The sequence below is a fragment of the Rhinatrema bivittatum genome, chromosome 8 (assembly GCF_901001135.1).
Source record: "Rhinatrema bivittatum chromosome 8, aRhiBiv1.1, whole genome shotgun sequence".
NCBI lineage: Eukaryota > Metazoa > Chordata > Amphibia > Gymnophiona > Rhinatrematidae > Rhinatrema > Rhinatrema bivittatum.
Window position 1 is genome coordinate 184,607,717 of NC_042622.1, and position 22,467 is coordinate 184,630,183.

Here is a 22,467-nt window from a genome sequence, read left to right on the forward strand (position 1 = left end):
ATTATCTGAAAGAGTAAATAACTGATTCACATTAACCTGTTCTAGACCTCTCATGATTTTAAACACTTCTATCACATCCCCCCTTAGCTGTCTCTTCTCCAAGCTGAAAAGTCCTAACTTGTTTAGTCTTTCCTCATAGGGGAGCTGTTCCTTCCCATCACGACACTACCTCAGAGATCCCCTATGTTTAGCCCATGCTTTCTTAAATTCAGATACCAATTTTGTCTCCACCACCTCCACTGTAAGGTTGTTCAATGCATCTACTACCGTCTCTGAACAGAAATATTTCCTAAGATTACTCCTGAGTCTATCTACTTTCATTCTCATCCCATAACCTCTCATTCTAGAACCTCGTTTCCGTTGACAGAGGTGCGCCTCCTGTGCATAGAAACCTTGAAAGTATTTAAACGTCTTTATCATATCTCCCCTATCTCGTCTTTCCTTTAAGGCATACATGTTTAAATCTTTAAGTCTGTCCTCATATTGTAGTAATCCTCTATCTGATGGGAGGAGCACTCAGATAGGAGTTGCAATCTGTAATGTTCCGTAGGTGGAGTTTAGCAGTCTGTTGTATTAAGACTGCTGGAGATAGTAGTAGGTGGATCCTTGGGCCGGTGGCAGATGACCACGCCCCTGGTGGAAGATCCCGAGAGGGACCACCGGCTAGGCTTAGAGTATGGAGACAGACACATACTAGTTCTTTTATTAAACAAGTTCTTGAAACCACCAGAGGTGGCAGTAGTGAGCTGAAGTGCCCGGCAAGTCTGAAATCCCTCAGATACAGGAACAGCGATCCCTGGATGGCTGAGCTGTTGAGAAACTGTAGACAGTGAGTAGGCAGGGTATGCAGAGTTCATGAACAGAGCCCAGATGACAATACTCACATATAGGTCTCAGGGAGCTCAGGAGCTGTAAAGAATAGGCCCTCGAGGAGCGAGTACCTGGTTCCAGGGAAGGCTCTGAGAGAGCGATGGTAACTCACAATGTTGTAGACAATGATAGCTTCCAGGCAGAAGAGAATTAGCAGATAGTCGGGAACGAGGGCCCTCGAGGAGCGAGTACCGGTTCGAGTCTGTCACCTTTAAAGCAAAGAGAGAGCGAGGCCCCCAAGGAGCGGGTACCTCTGGTAAGTCCGAGGAGGCAGAGTAGCTTAGGCAGGGTAACCAGAGTAAACCTTAGTCTAACCCAATCACTAGCCCTTGCTAACTCCATTTGATAGCGATAACAGAGACCTTTAAATATCGGAAGCGGATGATGTCATCTCAGGGGGACGCCCCTGAGGTTCGCGCCCTTACTGGTACTTCATTTGGAGCGCACGTGTGCCCTAGGCTTCAGGCAACATGGCGGATCTGCAGCGTCGAGCCAGTCCGGGGATGCCGGAAGGAGATGGCAGGGAGATGCTGCGGCAGCCAGCCGTCCATCAGACCTGAAGGGAGTCGCCACAGAGGTAAAGACGGCGGAGTGAAGACGTTGGGCAGCGACAGTCACAACACATATGCTTAGAATGAATATCACTGACCATTTTAGTAGCCACTCTCTAGACCAGCTCCAAACAATTTATATCCTTTTGAAGGGTGGTCTCCAGAACCGTACACAGTATTCCAAATCTCCCTTTTCTGCTGAACATTCCTCTCCCTATACAGCCAAGCATCTTTCTGGCTTTTTCTGTCACTTTATCTAGCTGTTTGGCCACCTTAAAATCATCAGATCTCAGATCTTACTCTTCTGTCAAGCTTAGAAGAATTTCACCTCCAATAGTATATCTCTCCATCAGGTTTTTGATTGCTAACTGCGTAATTCTGAATTGTTTAACATTAAATCTTAGCTGCCAGATACTAAATTATTCCTCAAGCTTCACTAGATCTCTCTTCTTATTTTCCACACCTTTATGGCTGTTTACCTGGTCGCAGATATTGGTATCATTCCAACAATCTTTCTGCAATGTCGCCCAAGAAAATATTGAAAAGAAAAACAGTCCAAGGACTGATCCATGAGGCACACCTCTAGTAACTCCCCCTCCCTCAGTAACCCAGTCAGTTATTCCAGGGCTCATATTAAGAACGCTCAATTTATTTATGTCACCTATGCAGAAAATGTCAAAGGCCTTACTGAAATTCAAGTATACTACACATCTAGTATGAGGACAATTTTCAAACAGATCTAGCCAGGTAGCTAGATCTATGGGGCTAAACATTGTCAACCTGGTTTTATGACACAGCTATATTTAGCTGCTCAAAAAATGGATGTTCCTGAGAAAGGAGAAAGGTCGGGAAGAAAACCTCCTACTTAAATTTGATTTTCAGAATTTATGCAGGTAGCTTACCTGCATATATTTGCACTATCCGCCCCCCAATCTCCGTAAAAATCCTCTGGTAGGCCCTCACCCCACAAGAAGATCCTCGCCCACTGGGAATCCCCCACCTCTCCAGAGCTCACCTTACCATTTTGGAAGGTCTTCCAACTTCGCAGTAGGAAGGAATTGATCTCCTTCCTGCCAGCATTATTGAGCTTGCAGAATGGCACTGCTCGTTGGTGCTTCACCACACAGCAGGCCGGGGGGGTGTGGAGGAGGAGGAGGGAAGGGCAACACTCTTTTCAAACACTGTTAAGCACTTCACTTAGGCAGTTTTTATCCAGCAAAGTTACTAATAGGTAAATTTTCGGCCACATCGTATCTGGCTAGGTTATGGCTTACAATTTTAAATGTAGCAGGATAAAATCTAGCCGCATATGTCATGCACGCAGCAGTTTCTGAAAATTGCCCCCTATCTGGGTTGAGAAGTTTTAAAAAATGATAAAAATATCTGAAATCACAGATAGCAAATGTTGCTTACCTGATGTAACAGGTGTTCTCACAGGACAGCAGGATGTTAGTCCTCACAAATGGGTGACATCGAGGATGGAGCCCAACCACGGAAAACTTCTGTCAAAGTTTCAGGAACTTTGACTGGCTCCTACTGGGCATGCCCAGCACAGCACTAACCCTGCAGCCAGCAGGGGTCTCCCTTCAGTCTTGTTTTTATAGCTACAGGCAGTGCCTAAAAAGTAAAATAAACGAACCCAACACCGCGGGGTGGCGGGCGGGTTTCGTGAGGACTAACATCCTGCTGTCCTGTGAGAACACCTGTTACATCAGGTAAGCAACATTTGCTTTCTCACAGGACAAGCAGGATGGTTGTCCTCACAAATGGGTGAGTACCGAGCTGAGGATGACCTGACTTGCACCAAATGTACCCAACGGCGTGCAACTGGCACAACAACTGGGGTGTAATTTGGGAAAGGGCATCCGCACCTTACCGGGAAGGTGGAAGGGTGTTGGTACATCACGTAGGAAAAAGGTTACGCAAGACAGATTGGCCGAAGATGGAATCCTGTCTTCCAGCTTTATCCAAACAATAGTGGGCTGCAAAAGTATGGAGGGAACTCCAGGTTGCAGCCTTGCAGATGTCAGGAAGCGGCACCGATTGAAGGTGTGCTACTGAAGTCGCCATGGCCCTCACAGAGTGTGCCTTGACACGGTCTTGAAATGGAATGCCAGCTTGCTGATAGCAAAAAGAAATGCAGTCCGCCAACCAAGAGGAGAGAGCCTGCTTACCCACAGGTTGTCCTAATTTGTTAGGATGGAAAGAGACAAATAATTGAGTGCTTTTCCTGTGAGCAACTGTACGGTCTAGATAAAAAGCTAGAGCTCGTTTACAGTCTAGGGTATGCAGCGTCTGTTACCCGGAGTTGGAGTGGGGCCTGGGAAAAAAGATAGGTAGTATGATGGATTGATTAATATGAAACTCCGAAACTACCTTAGGTAAGAATTTAGGGTGAGTGCGGAGTACCGCCCGGTCCTGCAGGAGTTTAGTGTAAGGCGGATAGGTAACTAGGGCCTGTAATTCACTAACCCTGCGAGCTGAAGTGATAGCCAAAAGGAATAACACTTTCCATGTGAGATATTTTAATTCACAGGAGTGCAGAGGTTCGAAAGGTGGTTTCATAAGGCGACCAAGAACCAGATTAAGGTCCCAAGATGGGGCCGGAGGACGTAAAGGTGGCTTTAAATGGAGCAAGCCTTTAAGAAAGCGTGTTACAAGGGGTTGTACTGAAATAGGAACACCCCCAATACCTTCATGGAAGGCGGCTACTGCACTGACATGCATTCTAATGGAAGAGGTCTTGAGACCGGATTCTGATAGATGCCACAAATAGTCCAAGAACTGAGAGATTGGACAGGAAAGGGGATCAAGGGACTGAGAAGTGCACCATGATGTGTACCTTTTCCATTTGTATGAGTAAGATTTTCTTGTAGAGGGCTTTCGTGAAGCTATCAGGACACGAGAAACTGAATCAGAAAGGTTAAAAGGCTGAAGGACTAACCTTTCAACATCCATGCCGTCAGGGACAAGGCTTGGAGGTTGGGATGAAGGAGGCATCCGTCGTTTTGAGTGAGCAGATGCGAGTCCTGTCCCAGAGGAATGTGCCTGCGGATGGAGAGATCCTGGAGTATGGGAAACCACACTTGGCGTGGCCAGTGCGGTGCTATCAGGATCATGGTTCCCCTGTCCTGGCGGAGCTTCACGAGGGTCATCGACAGCAGAGGAAGAGGAGGGAATGCATAGAGCAGACCGGTCGTCCACTTGAGGGAGAATGCATCCCTCGGCCGAGAGTGCTGGCTCCGAATGAGAGAGCAATAATTGTCCACTTTGTGGTTCTGAGGGGACGCAAAGAGGTCTATGTGGGGGTAACCCCACTTGTGGAATAGAGAGGTTGCTACTACAGGATTGAGTGACCACTCGTGTGGTTGGAAGACACGGCTCAGCTGGTCTGCTAATACATTGTCTACTCCCAGCAGGTAGGTGGCCCTGAGGTACATGGAGTGGGAGAGGGCTTCTGCCCAAATCTGCGCAGCTTCCTGACACAACAGGAAGGAGCCTGTGCCTCCCTGCTTGTTTATGTACCACATGGCCACCTGGTTGTCTGTCTGGATTAAGATTGAATGGTGTGATAGGCAATCTTGAAAGGTCCTGAGAGCATAGCGGATTGCTCGGAGCTCCAGGAAATTTATCTGGTGTTTGGCTTCCTCTAGTGACCAGAACCCTTGAGTTTGTAAATCGTTTACATGGGCTCCCCAACCGATGTTGGAAGCATCGGTAGTGAGGATGACCTGAGGATCTGGTGGGAGAAAGGGCAAACCCTGTAGGAGGTTGAAGGGATTCGACCACCAAGCAAGAGACAGGCGAAGTGCGTTGGAGACGCGTATTATAGAGGACAGAGGCTGAAGAGCTTGAGTCCACTGTAGTCTCAGAGTCCACTGTGTGACTCTCATGGCCAAGCGGGCCTTGGGAGTCACATAAACTGAGGAGGCCATGTGTCCCAGAAGAACGAGGAAGTGGCGAGCTGTAGCTGTGTGTTGGGACTGCAGCTGGCGAGCTAGGGACACTAGGGTTTGGACTCGTTGATGAGGAAGGAAGGCTTTTGCCTGTAAGGTGTCCATGTCTGCCCCAATGAATGATAAGGTTTGAGATGGGACTAAGTAGGATTTCTCGTAATTTACCAGAAATCCTAGAGAAAGCAAAGTTCGAATTGTTAGGGTCAGGGAGGACCGAGCCAGTTGCTGGGTTGGGGCCCTGATCAACCAATCGTCTAAGTAGGGGTAGACGTGGACTCCTTCTTTCCTTAGAAACGCTGCAACCACTACGAGGCACTTGGTGAACACTCGTGGTGTGGACGCTAGGCCGAAAGGTAACACACGATATTGGTAGTGATTTCGGCCTACTAGAAACCGCAGGAATTTGCAATGAGATTGTGTTATCGCAATGTGGGTATATGCGTCTTTTAGGTCTAGAGAGCATAACCAGTCCCCTCTTTGCAGCAGAGGGAGTAGCGAGCCCAGGGTTACCATCTTGAACTTCTCCTTGTGAAGGTACTTGTTGAGGACCCTCAGGTCGAGGATGGGACGAAGTCCCCCTGACTTTTTTGGGATCAGGAAGTACCTGGAATAGAACCCTAGGCCTCGTTGCAAGGGAGGAACGGGTTCTATAGCGTTTGACTGTAGGAGAAGAGAAGCTTCCTGTTCTAAAAGAAGAGAATGATCGGTAAGACTCCACGCCTGCAAGGGTGGGGAGTCTGGAGGGAGAGACAGGAAGTTGAGATGGTAACCCTGTGCGATGATCACTGTCACCCACTCATCTGTGGTGATCCGATGCCACTGATCTAAAAAGTGGCATAGCCGACCTCCTACTGGAATGGCAGGAAGAGGGGTCTGGCATGTGCTCTCTAAGTGGAAGTCAAAAACCCGCTGCAGGGCCAGGAGGTGGAGCTGCTGCAGGTTTTTGTTTACGAGCCTGGCGAGGCTGAGTCTTATGGTAGGACCGTGCAGGCCGAGGCTTGGTAGATGGGGGATAATACTTTCGTGGCCTAAAGAAAGACTTTTTGGAGTCCTTCCTAGACGGTTGTTTGGAAGGCAAGTCAGGAGGAATAGATGAGAGCTGCTTTAACGTCTCATGATGATCCTTCAATTCAGCAACAAGTTGCTGAATTTGCTCACCAAACAGATTATCCCCTAAGCAGGGCAAATCCGAAAGCCTGTCCTGAACTTCTGGGCGAAGGTCAGATGATTTGAGCCAAGCCCAACGTCTAGCAGAAATAGCTGTAGCAGAAATTCTAGTAGAAGCATCGAAGGTGTCATAGGCGGTTCGGATTTCATGCTTTCCAGCTTCAAACCCTTTATTTAAAAGGGACTGAATCTGGGGCTGGAACTGCTCTGGCAAGGCGTCAGCGTATTCTTGCATTTGCTTTAAAATGACTCTGTTATATTGAGTCATATAAAGTTGGTAAGAAGCTATTCTGGAAATCAGCATAGCTCCATGGTAAACCTTCCTACCTATACTATCTAGGAATTTATTATCCTTAGTAGGAGGTATGGAAGAGTGTGGTTTTAGTCGTTTGGCTTTTTTCTGAGCTGACTCGACGACCACAGAATGATGATCCAACTGAGGTTTTTGAAAACCTGGCGCTGATTGTACAAGATATGTAGAATCAGCTTTTTTATTGACTGGGGACACAGAGCCAGGAGATTCCCAATTCTTTTTAAGAAGGTCTAGAAAAACCTGAAGAATGGGAATAGAGGTGATGACTTTCAGGGCATCCAAAAATTGGAGCAATTCCATCATTTGGTGCCTATCATCCTGTTCAGATTGAAGTTGGAAGGGAACCAACTCTGACATTTCCTTCACAAAGTTTATGAAAGAGAGGTCCTCAGGGGGGAGAACACTTTCTGCTCTCCGCAGGAGAGGGTGGTGAAGGCAAATCATCGGTGTCAGTAGAGGTATCATCAGCCCAAGTATCATAGGGATCAGGTTGATGACCTGGAGGCCCTCTAGGGGGCTGAACTCCTGAGGGCCCAGGTTGAGGCTCCGAAATATTGGCTGGAGTCACCGGGGGCATCGAGAAAATCCTCGATGGAATCGGTGTCGATATCGGTGCCGGTGTAGGCATCGAGGGAATCGGTGCCGGTCTCGATGGAATCGGTGCCAGCATCGGAAACCTCGGTGGAGCAGAGGTGCGTATCGCCCCTGAAGATAGTATCGGTGGCGAGGGACGACCTGACCTTGGTGGAACAATTCCCGAAGGGGGAATTCGATACGGTTTTTCTCCACCTGATGAAAAACCTGTCGGTGACAGTGGTCTTACCGGTGTCGGTGACACAGGTATCACCGGTGGAAGGGCTGTCATGAGCCCTTCCATCCGGTGCAACAGCGGTGCCAGTGCCGCTGCAATCGGCTCGGTGGCCGGTTCCGCTCTCGGTGCCGGAGTCGGTGCCGGAGGAGGCTGGAACCGTTGCATCGCCTTATCGATGGCCTCCTGGACCAGCCGGTCCAGTTCTACCCGGAGACCAGGGGTAACAAGACCCGGCTCGACGGGAGAGGGAGGCTGAGGCTGAGCCGGAGGGACCACCGTCACCGGTGGGATCGCGGCTCCCAAAACCAGAAGGGGTGAGGGTTGCCTCGGTGCCTGCGAAACAGAAGTGGACGGTGCCAACTCTGATCAAGGCTTTTTCTGCGGAGGCTCGGTCGGTACAGAGGTCGATGACGTTGATTCCTCGACGGGCCAAGACTTATGATGTCGATGGCGATGTTTCTCCTTCCTATCTCCTCGATGATCAGGGGAAGGGACAGGAGTCGATGCCCGAGAAGTCGTCGATGGCGGACGGTCACCGGAGGGCTGTCGATGGTAGTAAGACTTTGACGGTGCCGGTTCCGATGATGTCGATGCAATCGATGGCGTTGGGGTGCGAACATGGAAGAGGAGCCCCATCTTCTCCATTCTGGCTTTGCGACCTTTTGGTGTCATTAGGGCACATTTGGTGCAAGTCAGAACATCATGCTCACTCCCTAGACATAAAACACAGACTCTATGAGGGTCTGTGATTGACATAGTTCGGGTACAGTCCGGGCACCGACGGAACCCCGACGCCATGGCTGAAGGCCAAAAAATTTAGCCGCGGGACTGTCGACTGCCAGCGGGCCTCAAGGGCCAAAGTCGACGGAAGTCGATGAAACAACGGCAAAGACTTACCGGAGTTCCGCGGACGAAAAAATTTACCGAAGGGAGACCCCTGAGGGGCAAATTTTCTTCAGAATAACGAATTCTAAATTCCTGTCAGGAACGTGGTTAAGAGCTCTTTCACCGCGTGGCTACTGTTGCGCGGAAAAAAGAAGACTGAAGGGAGACCCCTGCTGGCTGCAGGGTTAGTGCTGTGCTGGGCATGCCCAGTAGGGGCCAGTCAAAGTTCCTGAAACTTTGACAGACGTTTTCCGTGGTTGGGCTCCATCCTCGATGTCACCCATTTGTGAGGACAACCATCCTGCTTGTCCTGTGAGAAACAAGTCAACACTTCATCTTCAACCTCCTATAGAGATGTAATGTGTATCTATAAGAGGACCTCATAAAAATAAGCTAGTTGTATTCTGAGGATGAGATCTGGTACTCTCCTGATGTTCAAGAAAGTACAGATTAATACAGTGCAGTACCTTGTTTATCTGACTTTGTGAATTTTGGCAGGACTCAGGTTATTATAGCACATTACTCTCCTGACTTGTTGAGATATCCTCCTGGGAGTCATGAGAAGGCGTTGGATCGTCTTCTTTCATTTCTGTCTTCTAAAGAACCAAAGATATTATTTGTCTACTAAAAGAACAAGACAACCAAGGCACATTTCTTTTTAATTAAGGGCTACATTTTTAATAAGCTACCTAACTCACAAAGCATATGTGCATTTTTCAGCCTACACATCATTTGTGTTTGAAGATTGGGTCATTATGCAGATAAAAATAAGTGCATACTTTAAGTCATTTCAAAAGAGAGTATAAAGGATATATCACTACACCTGAACATTTTCTGAACTTCATCATATACATGTAGTTTTCTCCATGACCAACCTTCCTGGAACACCTCTTGTACTGAAGCCAAAAGCATGTGTGTGAAACTATGGGGTGGATTTTAAGAGCCCTGCTCGCGTAAATCCGCCCGGATTTACGCGAGCAGGGCCCTGCGCGCTGGTGCGCCTATGTTCAATAGGCCTACCGGCGCGCGCAGACCCCGGGACTCGCGTAAGTCCCGGGGTTTTCCGAGGGGGTGTGTCGGGGGCGTGTCGAGGGGCGGGCCCGATCTGCGCGGCGTTTTCGGGGCGGGACGTAGCGTTTCGGGGGCGGGCCCGGGGGCGTGGTTACGGCCCGGGGCGGTCCGGGGGCATGGCCGCGCCCTCCGGACCCGCCCCCAGGTTGCGTCCCGGCGCGCTAGTGGCCCGCTGGCGCGCGGGGATTTACGTCTCCCTCCGGGAGGCGTAAATCCCCCGACAAAGGTAAGGGGGGGGTTTAGACAGGGCCGGGCGGGTGGGTTAGGTAGGGGAAGGTGAGGGGAGGGCAAAAGAAAGTTCCCTCCGAGGCCGCTCCGATTTCGGAGCGGCCTCGGAGGGAACGGAGGTAGGCTGCGCGGCTCGGCGTGCGCCAGCTATACAGAATCAATAGCCTTGCGCGCGCCGATCCCGGATTTTAGCGGATACGCGCGGCTACACGCGTATCTACTAAAATCCAGCGTACTTTTGTTTGCGCCTGATGCGCCAACAAAAGTACGCCAAATCGCACTATTTGAAAATCTACCCCTATGCGTGTACTTTTACCTGGCTAAAAATGTACTTTCACTTATTTGGCCGTCTACTCAGATAAATTCCATTGTTACCTGTGTAGTTTCCGACTAGGCATTTGAAAATGTACCACTAAATGTAATTACTAAAAATGATTAGTGTTAAAATGCTGTCTGCACAGCACTGGACAAGATGAAATGCACTGTTATTATATTTCTGCATCAAAGAGTTTGCAACCTAAATTTGAGGCTAGGGAAAGCTAAGTAACTTTCACATAGAGGGGCCGATGTAATATCATGCATGCAAAAAAACGGACATCTGTTTTTTGAAAGCGTGCACATCCCCTCTCTTGGGTGCTTGATGTAATACTCAAATGAGCTGGCGCACTAAAAGGGCCACACAATGGATAAATTGCACATCCCTAGCGCGTTCATGGCATTGAGCACCCAGGAGAAGTGGCTGTGTGCACATAAGGAAAACTCAATTTTCGGAGTGTCCATATTCTTAACCCAATACACATCTTTATGTGGTTCCTCCTGCTTTTTAGTATCACAATGATATTAAGTAGGAGGAACCACAGAACTGCTGCATTTTTTGCTTTTCTGAGCATGGCTTCAAAATAACACTAGCTCTGGACTGGCATTAATTTTTGAGGGTTAAAATGTGTGCCTTGGGCACTTTATTTTTTATATCAGGGGTACTAGCTAATAGCCTCATCAACATGGCATTTGCATGCGATGAGTGCTATTAGATACGCACCGATATTACATTGGGCGAATGTCTAGTGCATCCAAAACGTACATCCAACCATGCGTTTTGCGGCATGCTGAGCTCAGTGCCCGATATTGCATCGGCCCCAGAAAGTGATTAAGACAGGATTGGAACCTGACCTTTCAGGTTTCACATTACCATGCTCTAATCACTATTCTGTAGAACCCACCCAGATCAAACCAGTCTCTAGTAAACTTCCCATAGTTCATATACACTGAGGTCACCTACTTAACATGTGCAATATTTTTAAAGGTTTTATCTATGGAAACCTAATGCTGAAAAATCCCTCAAATTGTTATTTAAGACACTGTATATTGCGATTTATTCCTACAGTACCTGAATAGTAATCCACTTTGAAGCGGTGAAAAAAGTGCGAAAAGCAGAATATAAAAATAAATAAAATAATTAAATAAAATAAGATTTACCATTACATTCCATAGAATGTATTTTAGTAAGCATTAGGCAGGTATTTTGTATTACAAGGAACTGATTACCATCACTCTACACCAAACCCTTTCCTAACTCACAATCTCTGCAAGTTGAATCCTCTTTAAAAGCTATGAATAATCTCCTTCTCTGGATTAGACTTGGCCACAGTCACATCAGGTTGGGTCCATAAGTACAAGCTTCTTTTCCTATGAAGCTCTACAGCCTACAAATAAACATTGCACACAAGTAGAAGAGCAGGCAATAGTCATTTAACTAGCTCAAGGCATGAGCGGGTTATTAGAGTTCTAGAAGCTATGTTGTCCTGGAAAAAACTAAGGTGTGAGCTGTGGCACCTTTCACTATGTCAACAGAAGAAATTATCCAAAGATGTTTCTGTGCCTGAGCTTCCTGAGACCTACAACATAATGAGCACAACTTTCAAACCTATCTGCGCTACAGCATTTCCACACAGAAGGATATACAGAGATTAATATAAATATCTTATAAACTGTGGAGAGAGCTACACAGTTTATAAAATACCACTTCTTTCTACTCCAAAAGTACACACATATGTTTCAATACACATATATAGTTCCAATGCAAGAAAATACTTACTTTCTCTACCCATTTTATAAACATATGCATGTATATTTTATACGTGCAATAATCCTGACACTGCACAAATAAACAACTATTTATTTATTTATTTAACATTTTTATATACCGGGATTCATGCAGAATTTGCATATCATCTCGGTTTACATTGTAACTGAAAAAGACAAGCACGAGGAATGCAAGTTACATAGAACAGGGTATTAAACTTGGAACAGATTACATGGGTAAAATAACTTAGTACATGGGTAAAATAACATGGGTAAAATAACTTAGTACATAATAGAGGATGGAGAAACTGGAAATTATCTTATTGTAATATTTTATATTTTAAGCTTGGTTTGAGGGTCTTTTGATGGACTATTTGCTAGTGAGTAGGCATTGATGTATCTTATTATCATGATTGGAACGCTTGTTCGATTAGCCAGGTTTTTAGTCTCTTCTTGAAGTTGATTGGGCAATGTTCTGTCCGGAGAAAAGAAGGTAGGGAGTTCCAAATTGATGGACCTGCTGAAGACAATGCGCGTTTGCTTAGCGAGGTTTTGACGTGTGTTGTTCGGAGAGTGTTTTTGTAAGCTGTTCTCGTTGGTCTAGTTGGTAGATGAAATTGAAGTGGAAAGTTGAGTTCAAGAGGAATGCCCTTGTGTATGGTTTTGTGAATGATTGATAGTGTTTTGTATAAGATTCTGTACTTTATTGGGAGCCAATGTAGGTCCCTCAAAATGGGGGTGATATGATCTCTCCTGCTGGTCTTAGTCAGTATCCTGGCTGCGGCGTTCTGCAGCATTTGAAGGGGTTTAAGGGTGTTAGCTGGAATGCCGATTAGCAACGAATTGCAATAATCGATTTTAGAGAATATGATTGCTTGGAGTACTGATCGGTAGTCTTGGAAGTGCAGTAGTGGTCTGAGACGTTTAAGGACTTGTAATTTAAAAAAGCCCTCCTTAGCAGTGTTATTGACAGATCTCTTTAAGTTTAGTTGATCGTCCATGATGACTCCTAGGTTTCTCACTTGGGCAGAAAAGGATGGTTGATTTATTTGGTTTGCGTTTGGCCTGGTGTAGTTACCGTCTTGAGAGATAAGGAGTATTTCCGTTTTATTGGAATTGAGAATTAGATTAAGGCTTGAGAGCAATTTGTTAATGGAAGATAGGCAGGAGTTCCAGAATTCTAGTGTTTTTTGAAGGGATTCTTTAATTGGAATAAAAATTTGTACATCGTCTGCGTAAATGAAATGTTTAAGATTGAGTTTGGATAGGAGCTGGCATAACGGTAACATGTATATGTTGAAAAGAGTCGGAGATAATGAGGAGCCTTGAGGGACTCCCATCGAGGAGTCGACGGGGTGGGATTCATTGTTGTTGATTCTAACTTTGTAAAATCTGTTTTGTAGAAATGACTTAAACCAATTTAGTGCGGTGTCTTTGATTCCAATGTCGGCTAGACATTCCAAGAGAAGGGAGTGTTTCACCGTGTCGAATGCGGCTGATAGATTGAGGAGTATGAGTAAGCAGGATTGTTTTTTTTCAAGATTCAGGAGTATTGTGTCAGTTAAAGAGATTAAGAGAGTTTCAGTGCTCCGTTCTTTGCGAAAACCAAATTGAGATGATGCTAGAATTTTGTTGTCGTCAAGGTATTCCGTCAGTTGTCTGTTTACTATTTTTTCCAGGATTTTAGAGATGAAGGGGAGATTTGCAATAGGTCGGAAGTTGGCTGGGTCATCTGGAGAAAGGTTAGGTTTTTTCAGGAGTGGTTTGAGGATTGCGAGTTTCAGCGGGTCTGGAACAGAGCCTTGAATTAGTGAGCAATTGATAATGTCTGCGATAGGTTTGGCAACTGTTTTAGGGATGGCTATAAGTAAATTAGAAGGGATCGCATCAGTGGGGTGTGAGGAGGGTTTAAGTTTTTTTAGGACTGTTTCGATCTCTAAGGAGGAAATAAGTTCAAATTTGGTCAGATATTTATAAAATACCTGCAAAGGCAGGTATTTTATAAATATCATGCCTGCCATTTTGAAAATACTTTCTTGGGTATGTACTTGGAATCAACAGTTTACAAATATTTCTAGCAGTTCACCCAGTCCTTCTACAGTTCATCTAGATTTTCTAGCACTTTACCCTGAACCCCCACCAGTATACCTAGAACTCACACCCAAAAAGTGCAGACTAGTGCAATTTCACTTGCATGAGTCAATTAGCAGATGTAAAAGTGTACGAATAAGTTTTAGTAATTGTGAGGCAGTGCCCTATGTTCCCCTTAAACCAGTGCAGGACCAGGCTAGGTGCCCAGTCCCCTTTAATTCCCCTTGTGAGAGGGAGCTCTGTGGGCAGGGCCCAGTAGGGGAGGAATAAGAGCTGGGATCCAGGTGTTATGTGATTGTAAGCCTTAATAAAGATAAGTGTTTTAAGAAAGGCAGGAATCAGACTAGTTTGTCTTGAGAATCATTGCTTGTTCCCACATATGGAGTAATGCATAGGACTTTTTTAAAGCTTTGCACAAAAAAAAGAGTGCAGAGAGTTGTGAAGAGGACCTGTGGTTCTAAATGTAGTAGGGAACACAGGGTCCTGTGGCTCTAAAATAAAGTACAGAGCACAGGGGTGCACAGAGCACGGTAACTTGTGAAAAGGTATGGCTCAGAAGCTGCACTGAAGGAAAAAAAAAGGGTTTAAACTTCCAGTAGAGAAGAAACTGTTAATAGGCCTAGTTGCAGGGACAGCCAGGAAGTGGTAGGTTTGTACCAGCTAACAGGAGAAGCCAAGCTGGAGGTAGATAGGGATTAAAAGAGATTTAGTCAATGCTGGTTATGCAGGCTTTAAAAAAAAATATTTTGCCTTGAAAAAAAGAAGAGGAAGGAAAACTGGTGCAGCAGGGCTGTGGTGAACAGGGTGTGGCCATGGAAAAGCTGCCAGATAGGCTGTAAGTGCAGTGAATGAAAACAGGGTGGGGCCCTCTTCCAGCAAGCAAGCCACACTGCAGGTATGGAGTGCAGTCACAGAAAATCCTGGAGTGGAGCAGCAATAGGTGAAGCAAAAGCAGCCAGAGGGCTGGAAGGAAAGAACCGCATGTATTTCTGTGTAGTGGGAGTTCCCCAGTTCCAAGAGCCAGGTCAAATGGAAAACCTGAGTCTCCATTAGGTAAGGCAACTGGAAAGGCCAGCCAGGGTAATGGAGTGAAGGAACCCACTCCCAGGAGTCCAGGCTAGGCAACAGAATAAATGCATAGACTGGCGGGACAAGGAGTACCAACAGCTCATGGAGGAACTGTATGAGTGGCTGGCAGAGGGCTCCGGCAAGCTAACTGAGTCATGGCAACAGTCAGATGGGTGCTACAGGTGGTGCTGAGGAAGACCCTGTAGGGTGACAAACACTTCCGGGAATCCAGAGACTGCTCCCATGAAAAGCCCAAAGAAGGGGGCTGTGAAGAACCTTGAGAGAGGGGTCACAGAGGACTGGGGAGGGTGACAAAGATTGCCCAGGAAGGGGCAGTATTGAGAGTTGGAAGTCAGCTCTGCAGGAGGTCCTGAGGAAGACTCTGTAGGGTGCCCAAATACTGCTGGGAGCCAGAAGCTAACTCCTGTGAGAAGACCAGAGAGAGAGCTCATGAAAAGGCCAGCGAGAAAAGCCCAAAGAGAGGCACTGCAGAGACCCAGAGTGAAGCTGCAGAGATGAACCCAGAGGAAAAAAGTGGTAGAGCCCAGAATTGGCACTGCGGAGATCCCGGTCAGTGAGACTGTGGAGGATCCAGTGACTGACATGGGCAAGTGATCAGAAAGCACTGAAGGGATACCAGAGGAATCACTGATGGAAGCAAAACAGCCAATCCAAGTTGGTCTGCTGGGGTGGAATTTGAACCTGGAGCCAGCAAGAGACTTGCTTAGAGGACTGGGGGTGCAATCTGTATATTGAGTGGTGGTTATAGGGTGGTCTAGGGTAACCCTGAGAGGTGGGAGTGAACACAACTTTAGAACCATGACCCCAAGCCTAATTGGTGGGAGGCCAGATAAGAGGTACTGGGGAGGTGAGGCACTCCCCTGAATGGGATCTAAGCTGAAGGGGTTGGTATGTGAGGAAGTGCCCTTATGTTCTCCCTTAAACCGGTGCAGAACTAGGCTAGGGACCTGGTCCCTTATAATTCCCCTTGTGAGATAGTCTTCTGTGGGTGGTGTTGCGCCCATCAGTTGCAGACAGCTGCAACCTCTCATGCTCACCTCTTTTTTCCCTGTAGCGTCAATCATTGGGAGAATGGTGGCCTTCGCCAACCAAATCTGACCTCCCTGGCTTCCCCGGGACGGCATGGCCACTGCCGACCGCCATCTTACTTCCAGAATCACATAGGTGCGCGCAGGGCCTCCTTTTGAATATGTCATGGCAGGAACCTCAGGGGAGTCCCCTCCCGATGACGTCAGCCCGCTGATACTTAAGCCAACCGGCCCACTGCTAGGATGAGTTAGCAAGGAGTTCTCTCGTTGTGTAATTCCGCTCCACTTTGGGATCTTCTGTTCCAGCAGCTCCTCGTGGCATTCAGATGCTCTGGGTACCCACTCCATGGGGGCCTTTCCGCGTCTTGGCTATGCATTCATCAGAGGGCCTTTCTGCCTTGGACTTCCTATGCCCATTCCTTGGGTACCTTCTTCAATTTCTACATTATGTACTCCACTGAAGCCTCCATGGTTTACCCCGTGTCTCGGGCCACTACCATTTTTTGTGCGCTACTTCTACCTATCCTAAGCTACAGGGTATTGCTGCACGTACGTATGATCCTCCGCCTGGTTCCTGTATCTCCATTCTCTGCTACCATACCATCCACAGTACTGTACAGCTATCCTCGGCGTACCCCGCACTGCGGGCCACAACCGGATCTACACTCAGAGGTATCTTCATCTGTCTACAGGAATCTCCTGGTGTTCCCCGCACTGCGGGCCATTACCGGATCTTCTCATCTGCAGTATCACTCTACTATATTGCTTAAGAACTGTGTTTTGCATTCCCCGCTTCTTGGGTCCTGCATTATCTTTTTCTCCTTAATAAAGTCTCTCTCACAGCTGTGTCCTATGTCGCTGAGACCACGCCCACCGACGGTGAGGCTCACAGAGCTCCTCCATTGGGCGGAGCCATCTCTCATCTAGGTCCAGGGTTCACAAAGTGTTGCAACCGTCCCTTCCTGACGGCTTCACTCTGCCTACCTTTCTTTCTTTGTAACTCCTCTTGCTGTGGATGGGCGTCTGCCTGCTGTCCTCTTCGGCGTCCCTGGACCGGCTTGGGCACTGTCTCCTGCCATGCTCCGCTGGTACCTTAGGGCGCGCACGCTGCGTGGCCTTCACTCTTATTTCCTACTTGGCGCGAACCTCAGGGGCGTCCCCCTGTGATGATGTCACGCTGCCCGGATATTTAAAGCCTATGATGTTTTCTAGCCTTTGAGTTAGCAAGGGGTATCTTACAGATGGGATTCGCTCTCTGTACCCAGCTACTCTGCCTCTCCAATCTTCCATTGGACTCTTAACGCTAAAGGGGTACCCACTCCTTGGGGACTTCACTTCCTTTTCAGGTCGTAATCAGGAAACCGGTACTCGCTCCTTGAGGGCCCATGTTCCCTGACTCGCTGCCTGCTCCTATCTTCAACACCAGTGAGTACTACCATCTTCACCTCAGAGCTGTTCCCTGGAACCAGGCACCCGCTCTTCGAGGGCCTGCCTCCATTCCAGCCCTAGTGCCATCTCCTACGTGGAACTGCTGTGTGAGTACATTAACTTCAAGCCTCTCAGGGATCAGGTACTCGCTCCTTGAGGGCCTGCTCTCCCTATCCTGGGGTTCTCCATACTGGGACTTTGTGCATATTCCACTGTACTCATTATTCTCAGTTTATTTATTTATTTTGAACTTTTATATACCGACATTCATGTGGAGAATTGCATATCATAAGAACATAAGAAAATGCCATACTGGGTCAGACCAAGGGTCCATCAAGCCCAGCATCCTGCTTCCAACAGTGGCCAATCCAGGCTACAAGAACCTGGCAAGTACCCAAAAACTAAGTCTATTCCATATTACCATTGCTAATGGCAGTGGCTATTCTCTAGGTGAACTTAATAGCAGGTAATGGACTTCTCCTCCAAGAACTTATCCAATCCTTTTTTAAACACAGCTATACTAACTGCACTAACCACATCCTCTGGCAACAAATTCCAGAGTTTAATTGTGCGTTGAGTAAAAAAGAACTTTCTCCGATTAATTTTAAATGTGCCCCATGCTAACTTCATGGAGTGCCCCCTAGTCTTTCTACTATCCGAAAGAGTAAATAACCGATTCACATCTACCCGTTCTAGACCTCTCATGATATTAAACACCTCTATCATATCCCCCCTCAGTCGTCTCTTCTCCAAGCTGAAAAGTCCTAACCTCTTTAGTCTTTCCACATAGGGGAGTTGTTCCAGTCCCCTTATCATTATGGTAGCCCTTCTCTGTACCTTCTCCATCGCAATTATATCTTTTTTGAGATGCGGCGACCAGAATTGTACACAGTATTCAAGGTGCGGTCTCACCATGGAGCGATACAGAGGCATTATGACATTTTCCGTTTTATTCACCATTCCCTTTCTAATAATTCCCAACATTCTGTTTGCTTTTTTGACTGCCGCAGCACACTGAACCGACAATGTCAATGTGTTATCCACTATGACACCTAGATCTCTTTCTTGGGTTGTAGCACCTAATATGGAACCCAACATTGTGTAATTATAGCATGGGTTATTTTTCCCTATATGCATCACCTTGCACTTATCCACATTAAATTTCATCTGCCATTTGGATGCCCAATTTTCCAGTCTCACAAGTCTTCCTGCAATTTATCACAATCTGCTTGTGATTTAACTACTCTCAACAATTTTGTGTCATCTGCAAATTTGATTATCTCACTCGTCGTATTTCTTTCCAGATCATTTATAAATATATTGAAAAGTAAGGGTCCGAATACAGATCCCTGAGGCACTCCACTGTCCACTCCCTTCCACTGAGAAAATTGTCCATTTAATCCTACTCTCTGTTTCCTGTCTTTTAACCAGTTTGCAATCCATGAAAGGATATCGTTACCTATCCCATGACGTTTTACTTTTCCTAGAAGCCTCTCATGAGGAACTTTGTCAAATGCCTTCTGAAAATCCAAGTATACTATATCTACCGGTTCACCTTTATCCACATGTTTATTAACTCCTTCAAAAAAGTGAAGCAGATTTGTGAGGCAAGACTTGCCCTGGGTAAAGCCATGCTGACTTTGTTCCATTAAACCATGTCTTTCTATATGTTCTGTGATTTTGATGTGATTTTGATATTTAGAACACTTTCCACTATTTTTCCTGGCACTGAAGTCAGGCTAACCAGTCTGTAGTTTCCTGGATCGCCCCTGGAGCCCTTTTTAAATATTGGGGTTACATTTGCTATCCTCCAGTCTTCAGGTACAGTGAAACAGAAACATTGCAAAAAGCATTACATAGAACAGGGGTTACATAGTACTAGGAAAACAGGGGTAGAACTAAGTTAATTATATTAGAACTAAGCTAATTATTAGAAAAACTGTCAAATGAACAAAAACTAACATGATGCAATAAATGCGAGTACATATATAATAGAGCTTATGTCCGATAGTATGCTATTAAGAGCAGTCCCCTCTAGTCCAGGTAGAGAGTTCAAACCAGACAGGAGAGGAGAGCATTCCTGATTTAGAGAAAGGTTCATCCGGTTAAGGAAACACCTGACTGAATAGGCAGGTTTTGAGTTTTTTTTTTTTTGGAAAGTTAGATGGCATGGTTCTTGCCTGAGATCAGGGGGAAGAGCATTCCATTGTGAGGGACCAGCGGTGGATAGGGCACGTTTCCTTAAGGTGGACTTTAGTGGGGGGGCATAAAGAGTGCCTCTGTAGGCAGATCTGACTGGTCTGGAAGATTTATGGGGCCGAAGAGGAAAATTAAGATCAAGAGGAGTTAGGTTGTGAGTGGCATTATGGATTATTGTAAGGACTTTGTAGAGAATTCTGAATTTGATGGGTAGCCAATTTAGGCTCCGAAGTATGGGTGTGATGTGCTCTCTTCTGTTAGTATTGGTCAGGATCCTAGCGGCGGAGTTCTGTACCATCTGAAGGGGTCTGATTATGTTTGCTGGGAGACCTAGAAGCAGCAAATTGCAGTAGTCGATTTTTGAAAAAATTATGGATTGAAGCACCGTGCGGTAGTCATGAAAGTGGAGGAGGGGTCTCAGCTTTTTCAAGACTTGTAATTTAAAGAAACAGTCTTTTGCGGTTGTGTTGACAAATTTTTTAAGGTTGAACTGTTTATCCAGAATAACGCCAAGGTCTCTCACGTGTGGGGAGATATTTAATTGTGAAGTGATTGGTGTGTTGGTTAGTCCATTATTGTCGTCTTGGGAGATGAGAAGGATCTCAGTCTTCTTGGTATTAAGGACTAGGTTGATGCTTGTGAGAAGGTGGTTGATAGATTGTAGGCAATTATTCCAGAAGCTGAGGGTTTTGTCAAGGGAGTCCTTGATAGGGATGAGGACCTGTACGTCATCTGCGTAGATGTAGTGGGTTAGCTTAAGATTTGTGAGAAGCTGGCAAAGCGGAAGGAGGTAGATGTTGAAGAGAGTAGGAGAGAGAGATGAGCCTTGGGGGACTCCCAGTGAGGAACTGACAGGGTGGGATTCTTTGTTGTTAATTTTGACCTTAAAGCATCTATTACTATGGAAAGACTTGAACCATCTGAGTGCCATACCAGTAATACCTATGTCCGTGAGACGATCTAATAGTATTGAGTGGTTCACTGTGTCGAATGTTGCGGATAAATCTAGAAGCACGAGAAGGTACGGTTGTCTTTTTTCTAGGCTGAGGATGATAGAGTCTGAGAGTAAGATTAAAAGGGATTCCGTATTTAACGATTTGCGGAAACCAAACTGAGCTGGGGCTAGTATCTTGTGGATGTCCAGATATTCCGATCAAACTGATCTAATTCTTTGGAGAGATGGGAGCTGAGGATGTCTGAGGAGCAAGGTTTCCTGAATTGGATTGTGGACTTGAGTGATGGTTGGGGTGTGGTTTTGGTTCTGGGTCGTAGTAATCACCCGGTGGTCTGACCAAGGGACGGGTGTACAAATAGGTTTCGAAGCGAAAGTAAGGCCTTCGTTTAAGAATATTAGGTCCAGAGTGTGACCTGCTTTGTGGGTGGGACAATCTATGATTTGTTTGAAACCCAAGTATCTAAGCGCAGAGAGAAGGATTTTGCAGTTGGGGGATTGAGGAGATGCGTCGACGTGTAGGTTGAAGTCACCCAAAATTATAGCTGGGGCATTGGAGTTAATATGTTTGGCTATGCATTCAATTAGGGGGGAGGGGTCTGAATCTAGGAGCCCCGGGGTGGGGGCATAAATTAGGCATATTTGAAGCTGGGTAGATTTGAAGACTGCGAATTCAAGGTTTGCAACTGAATTAGAGTGATGGAGGGTAAATCTTAGATCTTTTTTTGCCCCTAGGAGTAGGCCGCCGCCTCTTTTTTTTGAGTCTAGGGATAGAGAAAATGTCGTACATCGGAGTGGGAAGTTGGTTGGTTAGTACTGTGTCAGTAGGTTTCATCCATGTTTCTGTAATAGCACATAAGTCGGGTTTGGCATCCAATAGATAGTCATTGATAATGTGGGTTTTTTTCGTGAGAGATTGGGCATTAAAAAGGGTTAGTGAGAACAAAGAAATGCCCAGTAATTGAGTGAGGGGGGAGATCATGATAGGGATCAGCCTCTTAAGTTGAATGTTGGTGAGGGTCGTAGGTTTGTTGTTGTTTCTGAAGTGGTGGTGAATGATGGGGATAGGGAAGGTCTGCATCTTGGTTGGTGGGGGTAAGAGGGTCCACTGAGTGAGTCCGTAGAGTGTCTGCTAGGTGTCCTTCTGTTGAGTGAGACTGTTGGGTGAGTCCGCTAGGTATCCGTCTGCAGAGTGATTCTGCTGAGTGAGTCTGCTGAGTGTCCTTCTGTTGAGTGAGTCTACTGAGTGAGAGTGCTGAGTGTCCGTCTGTTGAGTGAGTCTACTGAGTGAGAGTGCTGAGTGTCCGTCTGTTGATTGAGTCTGTTGAATGACTGTCTGCTGAATGAGACTGCTGATTGAGTCCGTCTGCTGAAAGAGACTACTGATTGAGTCAGCTCAGTGTATGTCTACTGAGTGTGTCCGCTGAGTGTCGATAGAAGAATGATGGAGGAGCGTTTGTCTGAAGAAGATATATGGAGTAGCTGGGTCTGAGCGAGATAGAGTGTGCTGCCGGCTTGGAAGGGAGGGTGCTTTGCTAGGTGATGTTTCGGTGCGCACAAAGGGGCATGCCCCTTTGTCGGGCTCCTTAGGCGCGTGACACCTGATGCCGTCGGGCCCTTTAAAGGGCTCTGTCGACGCTGCGGCAGCGTCACTGGGAGGTGGGCGGGCTTATCGCGGATTCTTTTTTGTTTTTTTCTTTCCACTACAGCACTGCTACCAGAGGAGTCGCTGTTCCAGTGCCTGAG